General features: G+C 47.1%; 1 protein-coding gene across 1 annotated transcript in view; it reads right to left on the bottom strand.

The window, feature by feature from the left end:
• The window catches only part of LOC148151801 (BTB/POZ domain-containing protein 9-like), a 36,030-nt gene extending 25,122 nt beyond the window's left edge, over positions 1-10,908 (bottom strand). The window contains exon 1 of the mRNA XM_087984839.1: positions 10,740-10,908. The gene's annotated coding sequence lies outside the window, so the exon portion shown is untranslated. The remainder of the gene's footprint in view (positions 1-10,739) is intronic.
• Between the last annotated feature and the right edge of the window lie 13,764 nt (positions 10,909-24,672).

Consider the following 24,672-nt stretch of genomic DNA (forward strand, 5'->3'; position numbering starts at 1 on the left):
AAAAGTATTAAAACATAGAAAAAGCTTCTTCAGATTTGTTTTTAGTCAACAAAATAAATGTTTTCCTTTCGAAAATGAATCTGGGGATTGGGTAATGGGAGGATAAAAATATGGCAGACAAATTGAACAGCCACTTTTCGTCAGTCTTCACTGCAGAGAATTCCAGGAGCATCCTGGAAATAGCTGTGAACCAGGAACTGAAAAGGGGGGAGCAGCTAAAAAAAATTACAACTGCCAGGAATGTGTAAATTGGTGAAACTGCAAGTTCACAAATCCCTGGGCCCATAAGACCACAAAGTATTGGAGTAGAATTAGGCCATTCGGGTCGAGTCTGCTCCGTCATTTCATCATAAGGTTAAATGTTCTAAGAGATAGGATTTATAATCCTCTAGAAAGGAATAAATTGATTAGGAATAATCAACATGGTTTTGTGAAGGGTAGGCCATGCCTCACAAACCTTACTGAGTTCTTTGAGAAGGTGACCAAGCATGTGGATGAGGTTAAAGCGGTTAATGTGGTGTAAATGGATTTCAGTAAGGCATTTGATAAGGTTCCCCACGGTAGGCAACTGCACAAAATACAGAGACATGGGATTGAGGCTGATTTAGCGGTTTGGATCAGAAATTGGCTAGCTGCAAGAAGACAGAGGGTGGTGGATGATGGGAAATTTTCATCTTGGAGTTCAGTTACTAGTTTACTATAGGCCCCCCAATAGCAGCAGAGATGTGGAGAAACAGATTGGAAAACAGATTTTGGAAAGGTGCAGAAGCACAGGGTGGTAGTCATGGGTGATTTCAACTTCCCAAACATTGATTGGGGAAGCTCTTTAGATCAAGTAGATTGGATGGGGCGGTGTTTGTGCAGTGTGTACAGGAAGCTTTTCTAACTCAGTATGTAGATTGTCCGACCAGAGGGGAGGCCATATTGGATTTGGTACTCGGTAATGAACCAGGACAAGTGATGGGCTTGTTAGTGGGTGAACATTTTGGTGATGGTGACCACAATTCGGTGACTTTCACCTTGGTTATGGAGAGAGATAGGTGCATGCAACAGGGTAGGTTTTACAATTGGGGGAAGGGTAATTACGATGCTGCAAGACAGGATCTGAGGAGCATAAGTTGGGAGCATAGGCTGTCAGGGAAGGATGTCGTTGAAATGTGGAAATTTTTTAAGGAACAGATACGACGTGTCCTTGATATGTATGTACCTGTCAGGCAGGAAAGAGATGGTCGTGTGAGGGAACCTTGGTTGACGAGAGAGGTTGAATGTCTTGTAAAGAGGAAGAAGGAGGCTTACATAAGGTTGAGGAAACAAGGTTCAGACAGAGCGTTGGAGGGATACAGGATAGCCAGAAGGGACCTGAAGAAAGGGATTAGGAGAGCTAAGAGAGGGCATGAAAAATCGTTGGCGGATAGGATCAAGGATAACCCCAAGGCCTTTTATACGTATGTGAGAAACATGAGAGTGACGAGAACGAGGGTAGGTCCGATCAAGGACAGTAGTGGGAGACTGTGTATTGAGTCGGAAGAGATAGGAGAGGTCTTGAATGAGTACTTTTCTTCAGTATTTACAAATGAGAGGGACCGTATTGTTGAAGAGGAGAGTGTGAAACGGACTGGTAAGCTAGAGGATATACTTGTTAGGAAGGAAGATGTGTTGGACGTTTTGAAAAACTTGAGGATAGACAAGTCCCCCGGGCCTGACGGGATATATCCTAGGATTATGTGGGAAGCAAGAGAGGAAATTGCAGAGCCGTTGGCAATGATCTTTTCGTCTTCACTGTCAACGGGGGTAGTACCAGGGGACTGGAGAGTGGCGAATGTTGTGCCCCTGTTCAAAAAAAGGAATAGGGATAACCTCGGGAATTACAGGCCACTTAGTCTTACTTCGGTGGTAGGCAAAGTAATGGAAAGGGTACTGAGGGATAGGATTTATGAGTATCTGGAAAGACACTGCTTGATTAGGGACAGCCAGCACGGATTTGTGAGGGGTAGGTCTTGCCTTAAAAGTCTTATTGAATTCTTTGAGGAGGTGACCAAGCATGTGGATGAGGGTAGAGCAGTGGATGTAGTATACATGGATTTTAGTAAGGCATTTGATAAGGTTTCCCATGGTAGGCTTATGCGGAAAGTCAGGAGGCATGGGATAGTGGGAAATTTGGCCAGTTGGATAGAGAACTGGCCAACCGGTCGAAGTCAGAGAGTGGTGGTAGATGATAAATATTCAGCCTGGAGCCCAGTTACAAGTGGAGTTCCGCAGGGATCAGTTCTCGGTCCTCTGCTGTTTGTAATTTTTATTAATAACTTGGAAGAGGGAGTCGAAGGGTGGGTCAGTAAATTTGCAGACGATACGAAGATTGGTGGAGTTGTGGATAGTGAGGAGGGCTGTTGTCGGCTGCAAAGGGACTTAGATATGATGCAGAGCTGGGCTGAGGAGTGGCAGATAGAGTTCAACCCTGTCAAGTGTGAGGTTGTCCATTTTGGAAGGACAAATAAGAATGTGGAATACAGGGTTAACGGTAGGGTTCTTAGTAAGGTGGAGGAGCAGAGGGATCTTGGGGTCTATGTTCATAGATCTTTGAAAGTTGCCACTCAGGTAGATAGAGCTTGTAAGAAGGCCTATGGTGTATTAGCGTTCATTAGAAGAGGGATTGAATTCAAGAGTCGTGAGGTGATGTTGCAGCTGTATAAGACCTTGGTAAGGCCACATTTGGAGTACTGTGTGCAGTTCTGGTCGCCTCATTTTAGGAAAGATGTGGAAGCTTTGGAGAGGGTGCAGAGGAGATTTACCAGGATGTTGCCTGGAATGGAGAATAGGTCGTACGAGGATAGGTTGAGAGTGCTAGGCCTTTTCTCATTGCAACGGCGAAGGATGAGAGGTGACTTGATAGAAGTTTATAAGATGATCAGCGGAATAGATAGAGTAGACAGTCAGAAACTTTTTCCCTGGGTACAACAGAGTGTTACAAGGGGACATAAATTTAAGGTGAAGGGTGGAAGGTATAGGGGAGATGTCAGGGGTGGGTTCTTTACCCAGAGAGTGGTGGGGGCATGGAATGCGCTGCCTGTGGGAGTGGCAGAGTCAGAATCATTGGTGACCTTTAAGCGGCAATTGGATAGGTACATGGATGGGTGCTTAAGCTAGGACAAATGTTCGGCACAACATCGTGGGCCGAAGGGCCTGTTCTGTGCTGTATTGTTCTATGTTCTACTGCAAGGCTCTGTTCTGGGGCAACTGCTATTTATAATTTTTATAAATGACCTGGATGAGGGTGTAGAAGGGTGGATTAGTAAATTTGCAGATGAGACTAAGGTCGGTGGAGTTGTGAACAGTGTGGAAGGATATTGCAGGCCTCTGAGGGACATAGATAAGCTGCAGAGCTGAGCCGAGAGGTGGCAATGGAGTTTAATACGAAAAAGTGTGAGGCAATTGACTTTAGAAGGAGTAACAGGAATGCAGAGTACTGAGCTAATGGTAAGGTTCTTGGTAGTGTAGATGAAGAAGGGCGGCACGGTGGCACAGTGGTTAGCACTGCTGCCTCACAGCGCCAGAGACCCGGGTTCAATTCCCGCCTCAGGCGACTGACTGTGTGGAGTTTGCACGTTCTCCCCGTGTCTGCGTGGGTTTCCTCCGGGTGCTCCGGTTTCCTCCCACAGTCCAAAGATGTGCAGAGTCAGGTGAATTGGCCATGCTAAATTGCCCGTAGTGTTAGGTAAGGGGTAAATGTAGGGGTATGGGTGGGTTTCGCTTCGGCGGGGCGGTGTGGACTTGTTGGGCCGAAGGGCCTGTTTCCACACTGTAATATAATCTGATCTAAGAAAGAGATTCCCAATGTCCATGTACACAGATCCTTGAAAGTTGCCATCCAGGTTGATAGGGTTGTTAAGAAGGCGTACAGTGTGTTAGCTTTTATTGGTTGAGATATTGAGTTTCGGAGCCACGAGGTCATGCTGCAGCTGTACAAAACTCTGTTGTGGCCATATTTGGAATATTGTGTACAGTTCTGGTCACCGCATTATAGGAAGGGTGCGGAAGCTCTGGAAAGAGTTCAGAGGAGATTTACTAGGATGTTGCCTGGTATGGAGAGAAGGTCTTACGAGGAAAGGCTGAGGGACTTGAGGCTGTTTTTGTTAGAGAGAAGAAATTGAGAGGTGACTTAATTGAGACATATAAGATAATCAGAGGGTTAGATAGGGTGGACAGTGACAGCCTTTTTCCTAGATAGGGATGGCTAGCACAAAGGGACATAACTTTAAATTGAAGGGTGATAGATATAGGACAGATGTCAGAGGTATTTTCTTTACTCAGAGTAGTAGGGGCGTGGGACACACTGCCTGCAACAGTAGTAGACTCGCCAACTTTAAGGGCATTTAAATCGTCATTGGATAGACATATGGATGAAAATGGAATAGTGTAGGTTAGATGGGCTTCAGATTGTTCCACAGGTCGGCACAACATCGAGGGCCGAAGGGCCTGTACTACATTGTAATGTTCGATGTTCTATCAGGGCTGATATATTTCTCAACCCATTCTCTTGCCTTCCTCCTGTAACCCTTGATTCCCTCTCTAATCCAGAATCTCTCTCTGTCTTAAATACACTCGATGACTCAGCCTCCACTGCCCCCTGTGGAAGATTGTACAGATTCACTATTTGCTGGCTGAACAAATCCCTCCTTATCTTCGTTCTAAAGGATCATGCCTTCACTGAGGCACAGTCCCGGGGTCCGAGACTCTCCTACAAATGGAAACATTTTCTCCATGCCCACTCTATCCACACCTCTCAGTATTCTGTGCATTTCAAAAAGATTCAAACAGTTTTAGAATGATACAACAATAATTATTGAGGATTCAGATAATGATCACTTTGTGATATTTACTATTATTTGAAATTATGAAAGTTATGCGAGGATAGTATGATAATGATGAAGGATCCTGATGATGACCTTTTACATTAAATGTACAAATTTATGATCGATATAGGATGGCATTACTGAGGACTTTATTAACATTTGTCACATATAATATTATACTACATCTTGATGATTATATCGTGACATTACTATAATTTGAGGGGACTGTGGCAATGACCTCTGTTCCATTATGAAATATAAAATATTACAGTTGTAGGCTGATATTACTGTAATTAACCAGGATTCTGACATTGATCTCTGTTACATTACTACATATTATTCCATGGTAGTTATAGGGTCATATACTGAAATTCACCAAGACTCTGACAAGGAGTCATTGGGGACATTTAAGCGACTGCTGGACATTCACATGGATAGCAATGAGTTGACAGGTGCATAGGTTAAGTTACTATATTTTACATTATGATAAATCTTGACACAACATCGTGGGCCAAAGGGCCTGTTCTGTGCTGAACTTTTCTATGGTCTAAGGAACAATTTCATTATTAAATATAAGGCAATATCATCAGAGAAAATCACCACAATCGCTGAATTACAGTAATATCCAGCAACCATCAAAACACATTACAATTAACATGGTGCACTAGAGAGATTGTCACAAGAATTGACAGCAATTGCGATATTATCCTATAACATCATAAAATGATTAATATTGAGATGGTTATTGACACCTGACCCCCCTCCTCTCCCTGTGCCTGCACCGACCCCTGAACCCCCTTCTCTCCCTGAGCCTGCACCGACCCCTGACCCCGGACCCCCTCCTCTCCCTGTGTCTGTACTGACCCCTGACCCCCCTCCACTCCCTGTGCCTGCACCGACCCCTGACCCCGGACCCCCTCCTCTCCCTGTGTCTGTACTGACCCCTGACCCCCCTCCACTCCCTGAGCCTGCACCGACCCCTGACCCCGGACCCCCTCCTCTCCCTGTGTCTGTACTGACCCCTGACCCCCCTCCACTCCCTGTGCCTGCACCGACCCCTGAACCCCTCCTCTCCCTGTGCCTGTACTGACCCCTGACCCCCCCTCCTCTCCCTGTGCCTATACCGACCCCTGACCTCCCCACCTCTCCCTGTGCCTATACCGACCCGAGCCCCCTCCTCTCCCTGTGCCTGTACCGACCCCTGACCCCCCTCCTCTCCCTGTGCCTGTAGCAACCCCTGAGCCCCTGCCTCTTCGTGCCTGTACCGACCCCTGACCCCTCTCCTCTCCCTGTGCCTGCACGGACCCCTGACCCCCCCTCCTCTCCCTGTGCCTATACCGACCCCTGACCTCTTCCTCCTCTCCCTGTGCCTATACCGACCCCTGACCCCCTCATCTCCCTGTGCCTGTACCGACCCGAGCCCCTTCCTCTTCGTGCCTGTACCGACCCCTGACCCCCCGCTTCTCCGTGCCTGCACCGACCCCTGACCCCCCCTCCTCTCCCTGTGCCTATACCGACCCCTGAACCCCCTCCTCTCCCTGTGCCTGCACCGACCCCTGACCCTCCTCCTCTCCCTGTGTCTGCACCGACCCCTGACCCCCCGCTTCTCCGTGCCTGCACCGACCCCTGACCCCCCTCCTCTCCCTGTGCCTGTACTGACCCCCGACCCCCCTCCTCTCCCAGTGTCTGTACTGACCCCTGACCTCCCCTCCTCTCCTCTCCCTGTGCCTATACCAACCCCTGAGCCCCTTCCTCTTCGTGCCTGTACCGACCCCTGAGCCCCTTCCTCTTCGTGCCTGTACCGACCCCTGACCCCCCGCCTCTCCCTGTGCCTATACCGACCCCTGACCTCCCCTCCTCTCCCTGTGCCTATACTGACCCCCTGACCCCCTCCTCTCCCTGTGTCGGTACTGACCCCTGACCTCCCCTCCTCTCTCTCCCTGTGCCTATACTGACCCCTGACCGCCCTCCTCTCCCTGTGCCTGTACCGACCCCTGAACCCCCTCCTCTCACTGTGCCTGTACCGACCCCTAAGCCCCTCCTCTCCGTGCCTGTACCGACCCCTGACCCCCTCCTCTCCCTGTGTCTGTACTGACCCCTGACCCCCTCCTCTACCTGTGTCTGTACTGACCCCCTGACCCCCCCTCCTCTCCGTGCCTGTACCGACCCCTGACCCCCGTCCTCTCCCTGTCTGTACTGACCCCTGACCCCCTCCTCTCCCTGTGTCTGTACTGACCCCTGACCCCCTCCTCTCCCTGTGTCTGTACTGACCCCTGAACCCCTCCTCTCCCTGTGTCTGTACTGACCCTTGACACCCCTCCTCTCCCTGTGTCTGTACTGACCTCCTGACCCCCTCCTCTCCCTGTGTCTGTACTGACCTCCTGACCCCCTCCTCTCCCTGTGTCTGTACTGACCCCTCCTCTCCGTGTCTGTACTGACCCCTGACCCCCTTCCTCTCCCTGTGCCTGTACTGACCCCCCTCCACTCCCTGTGCCTGTACTGACCCCTAACCCCACTCCTCTCCCTGTGTCTGTACTGACCCCTGACCCCCCTCCTCTCCCTGCGTCTGTACTGACCCCTGACCCCCCTCCTCTCCCTGTGCCTGTACTGACCCCTGACCCCCCTCCACTCCCTGTGCCTGTACCGACCCCTGACCCCCCTCCTCTCCCTGTGCCTGTACCGACCCCTGACCCCCCTCCTCTCCCTGTGCCTGTACTGACCCCTGACCCCCCTCCTCTCCCTGTGCCTATACCGACCCCTGACCTCCCCTCCTCGCCCTGTGCCTATACTGACCCCCTGACCCCCTCCTCTCCCTGTGTCTGTACTGACCCCTGACCTCCCCTCCTCTCCTCTCCCTGTGCCTATACCGACCCCTGATCCCCTTCCTCTTCGTGCCTGTACCGACCCCTGACCTCCCCTCCTCTCCCTGTGCCTATACTGACCCCCTGACCCCCTCCTCTCCCTGTGTCGGTACTGACCCCTGACCTCCCCTCCTCTCCTCTCCCTGTGCCTATACCGACCCCTGAGCCCCTTCCTCATCGTGCCTGTACCGACCCCTGACCCCCCTCCTCTCCGTGTCTGTACTGACCCCTGACCCCCCTCCTCTCCCTGTGCCTGCACTGAGCCCTGACCCACCCTCCTCTCCCTGTGTCTGTACTGACCCCTGAACCCCTCCTCTCCCTGTGTCTGTATTGACCTCCTGACCCCCTCCTCTCCCTGTGTCTGTACTGACCTCCTGACCCCCTCCTCTCCCTGTGTCTGTACTGACCTCCTGGTCCCCTCCTCTCCCTGTGTCTGTACTGACCCCCTCCTCTCCGTGTCTGTACTGACCCCTGACCCCCTTCCTCTCCCTGTGCCTGTACTGACCCCCCTCCACTCCCTGTGCCTGTACTGACCCCTAACCCCACTCCTCTCCCTGTGTCTGTACTGACCCCTGACCCCCCACCTCTCCCTGCGTCTGTACTGACCCCTGACCCCCCTCCACTCCCTGTGCCTGTACTGACCCCTGACCCCCCTCCTCTCCCTGTGCCTGTACTGATCCCTGAGCCCCCTCCTCTCCCTGTGCCTGCACCAACCCCTGAGACCCTTCCTCTTCGTGCCTGTACCGACCCCTGACCCCATGCTTCTCTGTGCCTGCACCGACCCCTGACCCCCCCTCTCCTCGCCCTGTGCCTGTGCCGACCCCTGACCCCCCTCCTCTCCGTGCCTGCACCGACCCCTGACCCCCCTCCTCTACCTGTGTCTGTACTGACCCCCCTCCTCTCCCTGTGCCTATACTGACCCCCTGACCCCCTCCTCTCCCTGTATCTGTACTGACCCCCTGACCCCCCTCCTCTCCCTGTGCCTGTACTGACCCCTGACCGCCCCTTCTCTCCCTGTGCCTATACCGACCCCTGAGCCCCCCTCCTCTCCCTGTGTCTGTACTGACCCCTGACCCCCTCCTCTCCCTGTGTCTGTACTGACCCCTGACCCCCCTCCTCTCCCTGTGTCTGTACTGACCCCTGACCCCCTCCTCTCACTGTGCCTGTACTGACCCCTGACCCCCTCATCTCCCTGTGCCTGGAGCGACCCCTGAGCCCCTTCCTCTTCGTGCCTGTACCGACCTCTGACCCCCTCCTCTCCCTGTGCCTGTACTGTCCCCTGACCCCCTCCCCTCCCTGTGCCTGTACTGACCCCTGACCCCCCTCCTCTCCCTAAGTCTGTAATGACCCCTGACCCCCTCCTCTCCCTGTGTCTGTACTGACACCTGAACCCCTCCTCTCCCTGTGTCTGTACTGACCCCTGATCCCCTCCTCTCCCTGTGTCTGTACTGACCCCTGACCCCCCTCCTCTCACTGTGCCTGCACTGAGCCCTGACCCCCTCCTCTCCCTGTGCCTGAACTGACCCCTGACCCCCCTCCTCTCCCTGTGTCTGTACTGACGCCTGACCCCCTCCTCTCCCTGTGTCTGTACTGACCCCCCTCCTCTCCCGATGTCTGTACTGACCCCTGACCCCCTCCACTCCGTGTCTGCACTGACCCCCCTCCTCTCCCTATGTCTGTACTGACCCCTGACCCCATCCTCTCCCTGTGTCTGTACTGACCCCTGACCCCCCTCCTCTCCCTGTGCCTGTACTGACCCCTGACCCCCTCCTCTCCCTGTGTCGGTACTGACCCCTGACCCCCCTCCTCTCACTGTGCCTGCACTGAGCCCTGACCCCCTCCTCTCCCTGTGTCTGTACTGACCCCTGACCCCCCTCCTCTCCCTGTGTCTGTACTGACCCCTGACCCCCTCCTCTCCCTGTCGGTACTGACCCCTGACCCCCTCCTCTCCCTGTGTCTGTACTGACCCCTGACCCCCTCCTCTCCCTGTGTCTGTACTGACCCCCCTCCTCTCCCGATGTCTGTACTGACCCCTGACCCCCTCCACTCCGTGTCTGCACTGACCCCCCTCATCTCCCTATGTCTGTACTGACCCCTGACCCCATCCTCTCCGTGTCTGTACTGACCCCTGACCCCCCTCCTCTCCCTGTGCCTGTACTGACCCCTGACCCCCCTCCTCTCCCTGTGTCGGTACTGACCCCTGACCCCCCTCCTCTCACTGTGCCTGCACTGAGCCCTGACCCCCTCCTCTCCCTGTGTCTGTACTGACCCCTGACCCCCCTCCTCTCCCTGTGTCTGTACTGACCCCTGACCCCCTCCTCTCCCTGTGTCTGCACTGACCCCTGACCCCCTCCTCTCCCTGTGCCTGTACTGACCCCTGACCCCCTCCTCTCCCTGTCTGTACTGACCCCTGACCCCCTCCTCTCCCTGTGTCTGTACTGACCCCTGACCCCCTCCTCTCCCTGTGTCTGTACTGACCCCTGACCCCCCTCCTCTACCTGTGTCTGTACTGACCCGACACCCCTCCTCTCCCTGGGCCTGTAATGACCCGACCCCCCTCCTCTCCCTGGGCATGTACTGACCCGAACCCCCTCCTCTCCCTGTGCCTGTACTGACCCCCTCCTCTCCCTGTGTCTGTACTGACCCCTGACCCCCCTCCTCTCCGTGTCTGTACTGACCCCTGACCCCCCTCCTCTCACTGTGCCTGCACTGAGCCCTGAGCCCCTCCTCTCCCTGTGTCTGTACTGACCCCTGACCCCCTCCTCTCCCTGTTTCTGTACTGACCCCTGACCCCCCTCCTCTCACTGTGCCTGCACTGAGCCCTGACCCCCTCCTCTCCCTGTGTCTGTACTGACCCCTGACCCCCTCCTCTCCCTGTGCCTGTACTGACCCCTGACCCCCCTCCTCTCCCTGTGCCTGTACTGACCCCTGACCCCCCTCCTCTCACTGTGCCTGCACTGAGCCCTGACCCCCTCCTCTCCCTGTGTCTGTACTGACCCCTGTCGCTGGTGACAGTGAAATCTCTGACCTTTCACACTGACGGAGAATTATACACCTGGCGGTAGTTTGACGGTTGTTCGGCGGTTACTCGGCGGTAGTTTGGCGGTTACTCGGCGGTTGTTTGGCGGTTACTCGGCGGTTGTTTGACGGTTGTTCGGCGGTAGTTTGACGGTTGTTCGGCGGTAGCGGCCGGGCCTGCGGCCGGTCCCTCTCCGTTTCCTCCGGGTGAAAGTTCGGCGTCTGACGTCACCGCGCAAGCGCCGCAGCGTCAGCGCCGTGCCGACAGCGGCCAATCAGAGCACAGACTGGAATGTGACCCTGTGACCTGTCAAACGTCACGTGGTGCTCTTTGTCATCTGTCACAACACAGGCGTCTCAGAGCTGAAACTGCACCCTCAGTCAGACAGGACACTGTGCACCAAATCATATATCACACTGTGCACCAAACCATATATCACACTGTGCACCAAACCATACATCACACTGTGCTCCAAACCATATATCACACTGTGCTCCAAACCATATATCACACTGTGCACCAAACCATACATCACACTGTGCTCCAAACCATATATCACACTGTGCTCCAAAACATATATCACACTGTGCACCAAAACATATATCACACTGTGCACCAAACCATATATCACACACTGCTCCAAACCATACACCACACTGTGCTCCAAACCATATATCACACTGTGCTCCAAAACATATATCACACTGTGCACCAAACCATATATCACACTGTGCTCCAAACCATATATCACACTGTGCTCCAAACCATATATCAGACTGTGCTCCAAACCATATATCACACTGTGCTCCAAACCATATATCAGACTGTGCTCCAAACCATATATCACACTGTGCTCCAAACCATATATCACACTGTGCTCCAAACCATACACCACACTGTGCTCCAAACCATATATCACACACTGCTCCAAAACATATATCACACTGTGCACCAAACCATATATCACACACTGCTCCAAAACATATATCACACTGTGCACCAAACCATATATCACACTGTGCTCCAAACCATATATCACACTGTGCACCAAACCATACATCACACTGTGCTCCAAACCATATATCACACTGTGCTCCAAACCATATATCAGACTGTGCTCCAAACCATATATCACACTGTGCTCCAAACCATATATCAGACTGTGCTCCAAACCATATATCACACTGTGCTCCAAACCATATATCACACTGTGCTCCAAACCATACACCACACTGTGCTCCAAACCATATATCACACTGTGCACCAAACCATATATCACACACTGCTCCAAAACATATATCACACTGTGCACCAAACCATATATCACACTGTGCTCCAAACCATATATCACACTGTGCACCAAACCATACATCACACTGTGCTCCAAACCATATATCACACTGTGCACCAAACCATATATCACACTGTGCTCCAAACCATATATCACACTGTGCTCCAAACCATATATCACACTGTGCACCAAACCATATATCACACACTGCTCCAAAACATACATCACACTGTGCACCAAACCATACATCACACTGTGCTCCAAACCATATATCACACTGTGCACCAAACCATATATCACACTGTGCTCCAAACCATATATCACACTGTGCTCCAAACCATATATCACACTGTGCACCAAACCATATATCACACACTGCTCCAAAACATATATCACACTGTGCACCAAACCATATATCACACACTGCTCCAAAACATACATCACACTGTGCACCAAACCATACATCACACTGTGCTCCAAACCATATATCACACTGTGCACCAAACCATATATCACACTGTGCTCCAAACCATATATCACACTGTGCTCCAAACCATATATCACACTGTGCACCAAACCATATATCACACACTGCTCCAAAACATATATCACACTGTGCACCAAACCATATATCACACTGTGCTCCAAACCATATATCACACTGTGCTCCAAACCATATATCACACTGTGCACCAAACCATATATCACACACTGCTCCAAAACATATATCACACTGTGCACCAAACCATATATCACACTGTGCTCCAAACCATATATCACACTGTGCACCAAACCATATATCACACTGTGCTCCAAACCATACATCACACTGTGCTCCAAACCATATATCACACTGTGCTCCAAACCATACATCACACTGTGCTCCAAACCATACATCACACTGTGCTCCAAACCATATATCACACTGTGCTCCAAACCATACATCACACTGTGCTCCAAACCATACATCACACTGTGCTCCAAACCATATATCACACTGTGCTCCAAACCATACATCACACTGTGCTCCAAACCATATATCACACACTGCTCCAAAACAATATATCACACTGTGCTCCAAACCATATATCACACTGTGCTCCAAACCATATATCACACTGTGCACCAAACCATATATCACACACTACTCCAAAACATATATCACACTGTGCACCAAACCATATATCACACTGTGCTCCAAACCATATATCACACTGTGCTCCAAACCATATATCACACTGTGCACCAAACCATATATCACACTGTGCTCCAAACCATACATCACACTGTGCTCCAAACCATACATCACACTGTGCCCCAAACCATATATCACACTGTTCTCCAAACCATATATCACACTGTGCACCAAACCATACATCACACTGTGCTCCAAACCAAACATCACACTGTGCTCCAAACCATATATCACACTGTGCTCCAAACCATATATCACACTGTGCTCCAAACCATATATCACACTGTGCTCCAAACCATATATCACACACTGCTCCAAAACATATATCACACTGTGCTCCAAACCATATATCACACTGTGCACCAAACCATATATCACACTGTGCTCCAAACCATACACCACACTGTGCTCAAAACCATACATCACACTGTGCTCCAAACCATACATCACACTGTGCTCCAAACCATATATCACACTGTGCTCCAAACCATACATCACACTGTGCTCCAAACCATACATCACACTGTGCTCCAAACCATATATCACACTCTGCTCCAAACCATACACCACACTGTGTTCAAAACCATACATCACACTGTGCTCCAAACCATACATCACACTGTGCTCCAAACCATACATCACACTGTGCTCCAAACCATATATCACACTGTGCTCCAAACCATATATCACACTGTGCTCCAAACCATATATCACACTGTGCATCAAACCATACATCACACTGTGCTCCAAACCAAACATCACACTGTGCTCCAAACCATATATCACACTGTGCTCCAAACCAGACATCACACTGTGCTCCAAACCATATATCACACTGTGCTCCAAACCATATATCACACTGTGCACCAAACCATATATCACACTGTGCTCCAAAGCATATATCACACACTGCTCCAAAACATATATCACACTGTGCTCCAAACCATATATCACATTGTGCACCAAACCATATATCACACTGTGCTCCAAACCATACACCACACTGTGTTCAAAACCATACATCACACTGTGCTCCAAACCATACATCACACTGTGCTCCAAACCATATATCACACTGTGCTCCAAACCATACATCACACTGTGCTCCAAACCATATATCACACTGTGCTCCAAACCATACATCACACTGTGCTCCAAACCATATATCACACTGTGCTCCAAACCATATATCACACTGTGCTCCAAACCATACACCACACTGTGTTCAAAACCATACATCACACTGTGCTCCAAACCATACATCACACTGTGCTCCAAACCATATATCACACTGTGTTCAAAACCATACATCACACTGTGCTCCAAACCATACATCACACTGTGCTCCAAACCATATATCACACTGTGCTCCAAACCATACACCACACTGTGTTCAAAACCATACATCACACTGTGCACCAAACCATATATCACACTGTGCTCCAAACCATACATCACACTGTGTTCAAAACCATACATCACACTGTGCTCCAAACCATACATCACACTGTGCTCCAAACCATATATCACACTGTGTTCAAAACCATACATCACACTGTGCTCCAAACCATACATCACACTGTGTTCCAAACCATATATCACACTGTGCTCCAAACCATACACCACACTGTGTTCAAAACCATACATCACACTGTGCTCCAAACCATATATCACACTGTGCTCCAAACCATACATCACACTGTGCTCCAAACCATATATCACACTGTGCTCCAAACCATACATCACACTGTGTTCAAAACCATACATCACACTGTGCTCCAAACCATACATCACACTGTGCTCCAAACCATATATCACACTGTGCTCCAAACCATACACCACACTGTGTTCCAAACCATATATCACACTGTGCTCCAAACCATACATCACACTGTGTTCAAAACCATATATCACACTGTGCTCCAAACCATATATCACACTGTGCTCCAAACCATACATCACACTGTGCTCCAAACCATTCATCACACTGTGCTCCAAACCATTCATCACACTGTGCTCCAAACCATTCATCACACTGTGTTCCAAACCATACATCACACTGTGTTCAAAACCATATATCACACTGTGTTCCAAACCATATATCACACTGTGCTCCAAACCATACACCACACTGTGCTCCAAACCATATATCACACTGTGTTCCAAACCATACATCACACTGTGCTCCAAACCATACAGCACACTGTGCTCCAAACCATATATCACACTGTGCTCCAAACCATACATCACACTGTGCTCCAAACCATACATCACACTGTGCTCCAAACCATATATCACACACTGCTCCAAACCATATATCACACTGTGCTCCAAACCATATATAACACACTGCTCCAAAACATATATCACACTGTGCTCCAAACCATATATCACACACTGATCCAAACCATATATCACACTGTGCTCCAAACCATATATCACACACTGCTCCAAACCATATATCACACTGTGCTCCAAACCATATATCACACACTGCTCCAAACCATATATCACACTGTGCACCAAACCATATATCACACTGTGCACCAAACAATATATCACACCGTGCTCCAAACAATACATCACACTGTGCTCCAAACCATACATCACACTGTGCTCCAAACCATATATCACACTGTGCTCCAAACCATACATCACACTGTGCTCCAAACCATTCATCACACTGTGCTCCAAACCATATATCACACTGTGCTCCAAACCATACATCACACTGTGCTCCAAAACATATATCACACTGTGTACCAAACCATATCTCACACTGTGCTCCAAAACATATATCACACTGTGTACCATACCATATATCACACTGTGCTCCAAACTAAACATCACACTGTGCTCCAAACCATACATCACACTGTGCTCAAAACCATATATCACACTGTGCTCCAAACCATATATCACACTGTGTTCCAAACCACACATCACACTGTGTTCCAAACCATATATCACACTGTGCTCCAAACCATATATCACAATGTGCTCCAAACCATACATCACACTGTGCTCCAAACCATATATCACACTGTGCTCCAAACCATATATCACACTGTGCTCCAAACCATACATCACACTGTGCTCAAAACCATATATCACACTGTGCTCCAAACCATACATCACACTGTGCTCAAAACCATATATCACACTGTGCTCCAAACCATACATCACACTGTGCTCAAAACCATATATCACACTGTGCTCCAAACCATATATCACACTGTGCTCCAAACCACACATCACACTGTGTTCCAAACCATACATCACACTGTGCTGAAAACCATACATCACACTGTGCTCCAAAACATACATCACATTGTGTTCCAAACCACATATCACACTGTGCTCCAAACCATATATCACACTGTGTTCCAAACCATACATCACACTATGCTCCAAACCATACATCACACTGTGCTCCAAACCATACATCACACTGTGTTCCAAATATATATATATATCACTGTGTTCCAAACCATACATATCACACTGTGTTCCAAACCATACATCACACTGTGTTCCAAACCATATATCACACTGTGTTCAAAGCCATATATCACACTGTGTTCTAAATATATATTTCACACGATGTTCCAAATATATACATATATCACACTGTGTTCCAAACCATACATCACACTGTGCTCCAAACCATATATCACACTGTGCTCCAAACCATACATCACACTGTGCTCCAAACCATATATCACACTGTGCTCCAAACCATACATCACACTGTGTTCAAAACCATACATCACACTGTGCTCCAAACCATACATCACACTGTGCTCCAAACCATATATCACACTGTGCTCCAAACCATACACCACACTGTGTTCCAAACCATATATCACACTGTGCTCCAAACCATACATCACACTGTGTTCAAAACCATATATCACACTGTGCTCCAAACTATACATCACAATGTGTTCTAAACCATACATCACACTGTGCTCCAAACCATATATCACACTGTGTTCCAAACCATACATCACACTGTGTTCCAGACCATACATCACACTGTGCTCCAAATCATACATCACACTGTGCTCCAAACCATACATCACACTGTGCTCCAAACCATATATCACACTGTGCTCCAAACCATACATCACACTGTGCTCCAAATCATACATCACACTGTGCTCCAAACCATATATCACACTGTGCTCCAAACCATACATCACACTGTGATCCAAACCAAATATCACACTGTGTTCTAAACCATACATCTCACTGTGTTCAAAACCATTTATCACACTGTGTTCCAAACCACACATCACACTGTGTTCCAAACCATATATCACACTGTGTTCTAAACCATACATCACACTGTGTTCCAAACCATAAATCACACTGTGTTCCAAACCACACATCACACTGTGTTCCAAACCATATATCACACTGTGTTCAAAACCATATATCACACTGTGTTCTAAACCATACATCACACTGTGCTCCAAACCATATATCACACTGTGCTCCAAACCATATATCACACTGTGCTCCAAACCATATATCACACACTGCTCCAAAACATATATCACACTGTGCTCCAAACCATATATCACACTGTGCACCAAACCATATATCACACTGTGCTCCAAACCATACACCACACTGTGTTCAAAACCATACATCACACTGTGCTCCAAACCATACATCACACTGTGCTCCAAACCATATATCACACTGTGCTCCAAACCATACATCACACTGTGCTCCAAACCATACATCACACTGTGCTCCAAACCATATATCACACTGTGCTCCAAACCATACACCACACTGTGTTCAAAACCATACATCACACTGTGCTGCAAACCATACATCACACTGTGCTCCAAACCATACATCACACTGTGCTCCAAACCATATATCACACTGTGCTCCAAACCATATATCACACTGTGCATCAAACCATACATCACACTGTGCTCCAAACCAAACATCACACTGTGCTCCAAACCATATATCACACTGTGCTCCAAACCAGACATCACACTGTGCTCCAAACCATATATCACACTGTGCACCAAACCATATATCACACTGTGCTCCAAACCATATATCACACACTGCTCCAAAACATATATCACACTGTGCTCCAAACCATATATCACATTGTGCACCAAACCATATATCACACTGTGCTCCAAACCATACACCACACTGTGTTCAAAACCATACATCACACTGTGCTCCAAACCATACATCACACTGTGCTCCAAACCATATATCACACTGTGCTCCAAACCATACATCACACTGTGCTCCAAACCATATATCACACTGTGCTCCACACCATACATCACACTGTGCTCCAAAAAATATATCACACTGTGCTCCAAACCATATATCACACTGTGCTCCAAACCATACACCGCACTGTGTTCAAAACCATACATCACACTGTGCTCCAAACCATACATCACACTGTGCTCCAAACCATATATCACACTGTGTTCAAAACCATACATCACACTGTGCTCCAAACCATACATCACACTGTGCTCCAAACCATATATCACACTGTGCTCCAAACCATACACCACACTGTGTTCAAAACCATACATCACACTGTGCACCAAACCATATATCACACTGTGCTCCAAACCATACATCACACTGTGTTCAAAACCATACATCACACTGTGCTCCAAACCATACATCACACTGTGCTCCAAACCATATATCACACTGTGTTCAAAACCATACATCACACTGTGCTCCAAACCATACATCACACTGTGTTCCAAACCATATATCACACTGTGCTCCAAACCATACACCACACTGTGTTCAAAACCATACATCACACTGTGCTCCAAACCATATATCACACTGTGCTCCAAACCATACATCACACTGTGCTCCAAACCATATATCACACTGTGTTCCAAACCACACATCACACTGTGTTCCAAACCATATATCACACTGTGCTCCAAACCATATATCACAATGTGCTCCAAACCATACATCACACTGTGCTCCAAACCATATATCACACTGTGCTCCAAACCATATATCACACTGTGCTCCAAACCATACATCACACTGTGCTCAAAACCATATATCACACTGTGCTCCAAACCATATATCACACTGTGCTCCAAACCATACATCACACTGTGCTCAAAACCATATATCACACTGTGCTCCAAACCATACATCACACTGTGCTCAAAACCATATATCACACTGTGCTCCAAACCATATATCACACTGTGCTCCAAACCACACATCACACTGTGTTCCAAACCATACATCACACTGTGCTCAAAACCATACATCACATTGTGCTCCAAAACATATATCACACTGTGCTCCAAAACATACATCACATTGTGTTCCAAACCATATATCACACTGTGCTCCAAACCATATATCACAGTGTTCCAAACCATACATCACATTGTGTTCCAAATCATGTATCACACTGTGTTCCAAACCATACATCACACTGTGCTCCAAACCATATATCACACTGTGTTCCAAACCATATATCACACTGTGTTCCAAACCATACATCACACTATGCTCCAAACCATACATCACACTGTGCTCCAAACCATACATCACACTGTGTTCCAAATATATATATATATCACTGTGTTCCAAACCATACATATCACACTGTGTTCCAAACCATACATCACACTGTGTTCCAAACCATATATCACACTGTGTTCAAAGCCATATATCACACTGTGTTCTAAATATATATTTCACACGATGTTCCAAATATATACATATATCACACTGTGTTCCAAACCATACATCACACTGTGTTCCAAACCATACATCACACTGTGCTCCAAATCATACATCACACTGTGCTCCAAACCATACATCACACTGTGCTCCAAACCATACATCACACTGTGCTCCAAACCATATATCACACTGTGTTCTAAACCATACATCACACTGTGCTCCAAACCATATATCACACTGTGTTCCAAACCATACATCACACTGTGTTCCAGACCATACATCACACTGTGCTCCAAATCATACATCACACTGTGCTCCAAACCATACATCACACTGTGCTCCAAACCATATATCACACTGTGCTCCAAACCATACATCACACTGTGCTCCAAATCATACATCACACTGTGCTCCAAACCATATATCACACTGTGCTCCAAACCATACATCACACTGTGTTCCAAACCAAATATCACACTGTGTTCTAAACCATACATCTCACTGTGTTCAAAACCATTTATCACACTGTGTTCCAAACCATATATCACACTGTGTTCAAAACCATATATCACACTGTGTTCCAAACTATACATCACAATGTGTTCCAAACCATACATCACACTGTGCTCCAAACCATACATCACACTATGTTCCGAACCATATATCACACTGTGCTCCAAACCATATATCACACTGTGCTCCAAACCATATATCACAATGTGCTCCAAACCATACATCACACTGTGCTCCAAACCATATATCACACTGTGCTCCAAACCATATATCACACTGTGCTCCAAACCATACATCACACTGTGCTCAAAACCATATATCACACTGTGCTCCAAACCATACATCACACTGTGCTCAAAACCATATATCACACTGTGCTCCAAACCATACATCACACTGTGCTCAAAACCATATATCACACTGTGCTCCAAACCATATATCACACTGTGCTCCAAACCACACATCACACTGTGTTCCAAACCATACATCACACTGTGCTCAAAACCATACATCACATTGTGCTCCAAAACATATATCACACTGTGCTCCAAAACATACATCACAATGTGTTCCAAACCATACATCACACTGTGCTCCAAACCATATATCACAGTGTTCCAAACCATACATCACATTGTGTTCCAAATCATGTATCACACTGTGTTCCAAACCATACATCACACTGTGTTCCAAACCATATATCACACTGTGTTCCAAACCATACATCACACTATGCTCCAAACCATACATCACACTGTGCTCCAAACCATACATCACACTGTGTTCCAAATATATATATATATCACTGTGTTCCAAACCATACATATCACACTGTGTTCCAAACCATAGATCACACTGTGTTCCAAACCATATATCACACTGTGTTCAAAGCCAGACATCACACTGTGTTCTAAATATATATTTCACACGATGTTCCAAATATATACATATATCACACTGTGTTCCAAACCATACATCACACTGTGTTCCAAACCATACATCACACTGTGCTCCAAACCATATATCACACTGTGATCAATACCATACATCACACTGTGTTCCAAACCATATATCACACTGTGTTCCAAACTATATATCACAATGTGTTCTAAACCATACATCACACTGTGCTCCAAACCATATATCACACTGTGTTCCAAACCATACATCACACTGTGTTCCAGACCATACATCACACTGTGCTCCAAATCATACATCACACTGTGCTCCAAACCATACATCACACTGTGCTCCAAACCATATATCACACTGTGCTCCAAACCATACATCACACTGTGCTCCAAATCATACATCACACTGTGCTCCAAACCATATATCACACTGTGCTCCAAACCATACATCACGCTGTGTTCCAAACCAAATATCACACTGTGTTCTAAACCATACATCTCACTGTGTTCCAAACTATACATCACAATGTGTTCCAAACCATACATCACACTGTGCTCCAAACCATACATCACACTGTGTTCCAAACCATATATCACACTGTGTTCTAAACCATACATCACACTGTGTTCCAAACCACACATCACACTGTGTTCCAAACCATATATCACACTGTGTACAAAACCATATATCACACTGTGTTCCAAACTATACATCACAATGTGTTCCAAACCATACATCACACTGTGCTCCAAACCATACATCACACTATGTTCCGAACCATATATCACACTGTGCTCCAAACCATATATCACACTGTGCTCCAAACCATATATCACACTGTGTTCCAAACCATACATCACACTGTGTTCCAAATCATATATCACAGTGTGTTCTAAACCATACATCACACTGTGTTCCAAACCATATATCACACTGTGTTCCAAACTATACATCACAATGTGTTCCAAACCATACATCACACTGTGTTCCAAACCATATATCACACTATGTTCCAAACCATATATCACACTGTGCTCCAAACCATATATCACACTGTGCTCCAAACCATATATCACACTGTGTTCCAAACCATACATCACACTGTGTTCCAAATCATATATCACAGTGTGTTCCAAACCATACATCACACTGTGTTCCAAATCATACATCACACTGTGTTCCAAATCATACATCTCACTGTGTTCCAAACCATATATCACACTGTGTTCCAAACCACACATCACACTGTGTTCCAAACCATAAATCACACTGTGTTCCAAACCATACATCACACTGTGCTCCAAACCATACATCACACTATGTTCCAAACCATATATCACACTGTGCTCCAAAACATATATCACACTGTGCTCCAAACCATACATCACACTGTGCTCCAAACCATACATCACACTGTGCTCCAAACCATACATCACACTGTGTTCCAAACCATACATCACACTGTGCTCCAAACCATATATCACACTGTGTTCCAAACCATACGTCACACTGTGTTCCAAACCAGTTATCACACTGTGTTCCAAACCATACATCACACTGTGTTCCAAACCATATGTCACACTGTGTTCCAAACCATACATCACACTGTGTTCAAAACTATACATCACACTGTATTCCAAACCAAATATCACACTGTGCTCCAAACCATACATCACACTGTGTTCCAAACCATATATCACACTGTGTTCAAAACCATACATGACACTGTGTTCCAAGCCATATATCACACTGTGTTCCAAACCATATATCAGTGTTCCAAATAATATATCACAGTGTACCAAACCATACATCACACGGTGCTCCAAACCATACATCACACTGTGCTCCAAATCATACATCACACTGTGCTCCAAAACATTTATCACACTGTGTTCCAAACTATATATCACACTGTGCTCCAAATCATACATCACACTGTGTTCCAAACAATACATCACACTGTGCTCCAAACCATACATCACACTGTGTTCCAAACCATACATCACACTGTGCTCCAAACCATATATCACACTGTGTTCCAAACCATACATCACACTGTGTTCCAAACCACACATCACACTGTGTTCCAAACCATACATCACACTGTCTTCCAAACCATACATCACACTGTGTTCCAAACCATATATCACACTGTGCTCCAAACCGTATGTCACACTGTGTTCCAAACCATATATCACACTGTGCTCCAAACCATGCATCACACTGTGCTCCAAACCATATATCAGTGTTCCAAATCATATATCACAGTGTTCCAAACCATACATCACACTGTGTTCCAAACCATATATCACACTGTGCTCCAAACCATACACCACACTGTGTTCAAAACCATACATCACACTGTGCACCAAACCATATATCACACTGTGCTCCAAACCATACATCACACTGTGTTCAAAACCATACATCACACTGTGCTCCAAACCATACATCACACTGTGCTCCAAACCATATATCACACTGTGCTCCAAACCATATATCACACTGTGCTCCAAACCATATATCACACTGTGCATCAAACCATACATCACACTGTGCTCCAAACCAAACATCACACTGTGCTCCAAACCATATATCACACTGTGCTCCAAACCAGACATCACACTGTGCTCCAAACCATATATCACACTGTGCTCCAAACCATATATCACACTGTGCACCAAACCATATATCACACTGTGCTCCAAACCATATATCACACACTGCTCCAAAACATATATCACACTGTGCTCCAAACCATATATCACATTGTGCACCAAACCATATATCACACTGTGCTCCAAACCATACACCACACTGTGTTCAAAACCATACATCACACTGTGCTCCAAACCATACATCACACTGTGCTCCAAACCATATATCACACTGTGCTCCAAACCATACATCACACTGTGCTCCAAACCATATATCACACTGTGCTCCACACCATACATCACACTGTGCTCCAAACCATATATCACACTGTGCTCCAAACCATATATCACACTGTGCTCCAAACCATACACCGCACTGTGTTCAAAACCATACATCACACTGTGCTCCAAACCATACATCACACTGTGCTCCAAACCATATATCACACTGTGTTCAAAACCATACATCACACTGTGCTCCAAACCATACATCACACTGTGCTCCAAACCATATATCACACTGTGCTCCAAACCATACACCACACTGTGTTCAAAACCATACATCACACTGTGCACCAAACCATATATCACACTGTGCTCCAAACCATACATCACACTGTGTTCAAAACCATACAT

This window comes from Chiloscyllium plagiosum, unplaced genomic scaffold (genome assembly GCF_037043375.1).
Source record: "Chiloscyllium plagiosum isolate Xiang-an unplaced genomic scaffold, Cpla_swu_hap1 HiC_scaffold_3, whole genome shotgun sequence".
Taxonomy (NCBI): domain Eukaryota; kingdom Metazoa; phylum Chordata; class Chondrichthyes; order Orectolobiformes; family Hemiscylliidae; genus Chiloscyllium; species Chiloscyllium plagiosum.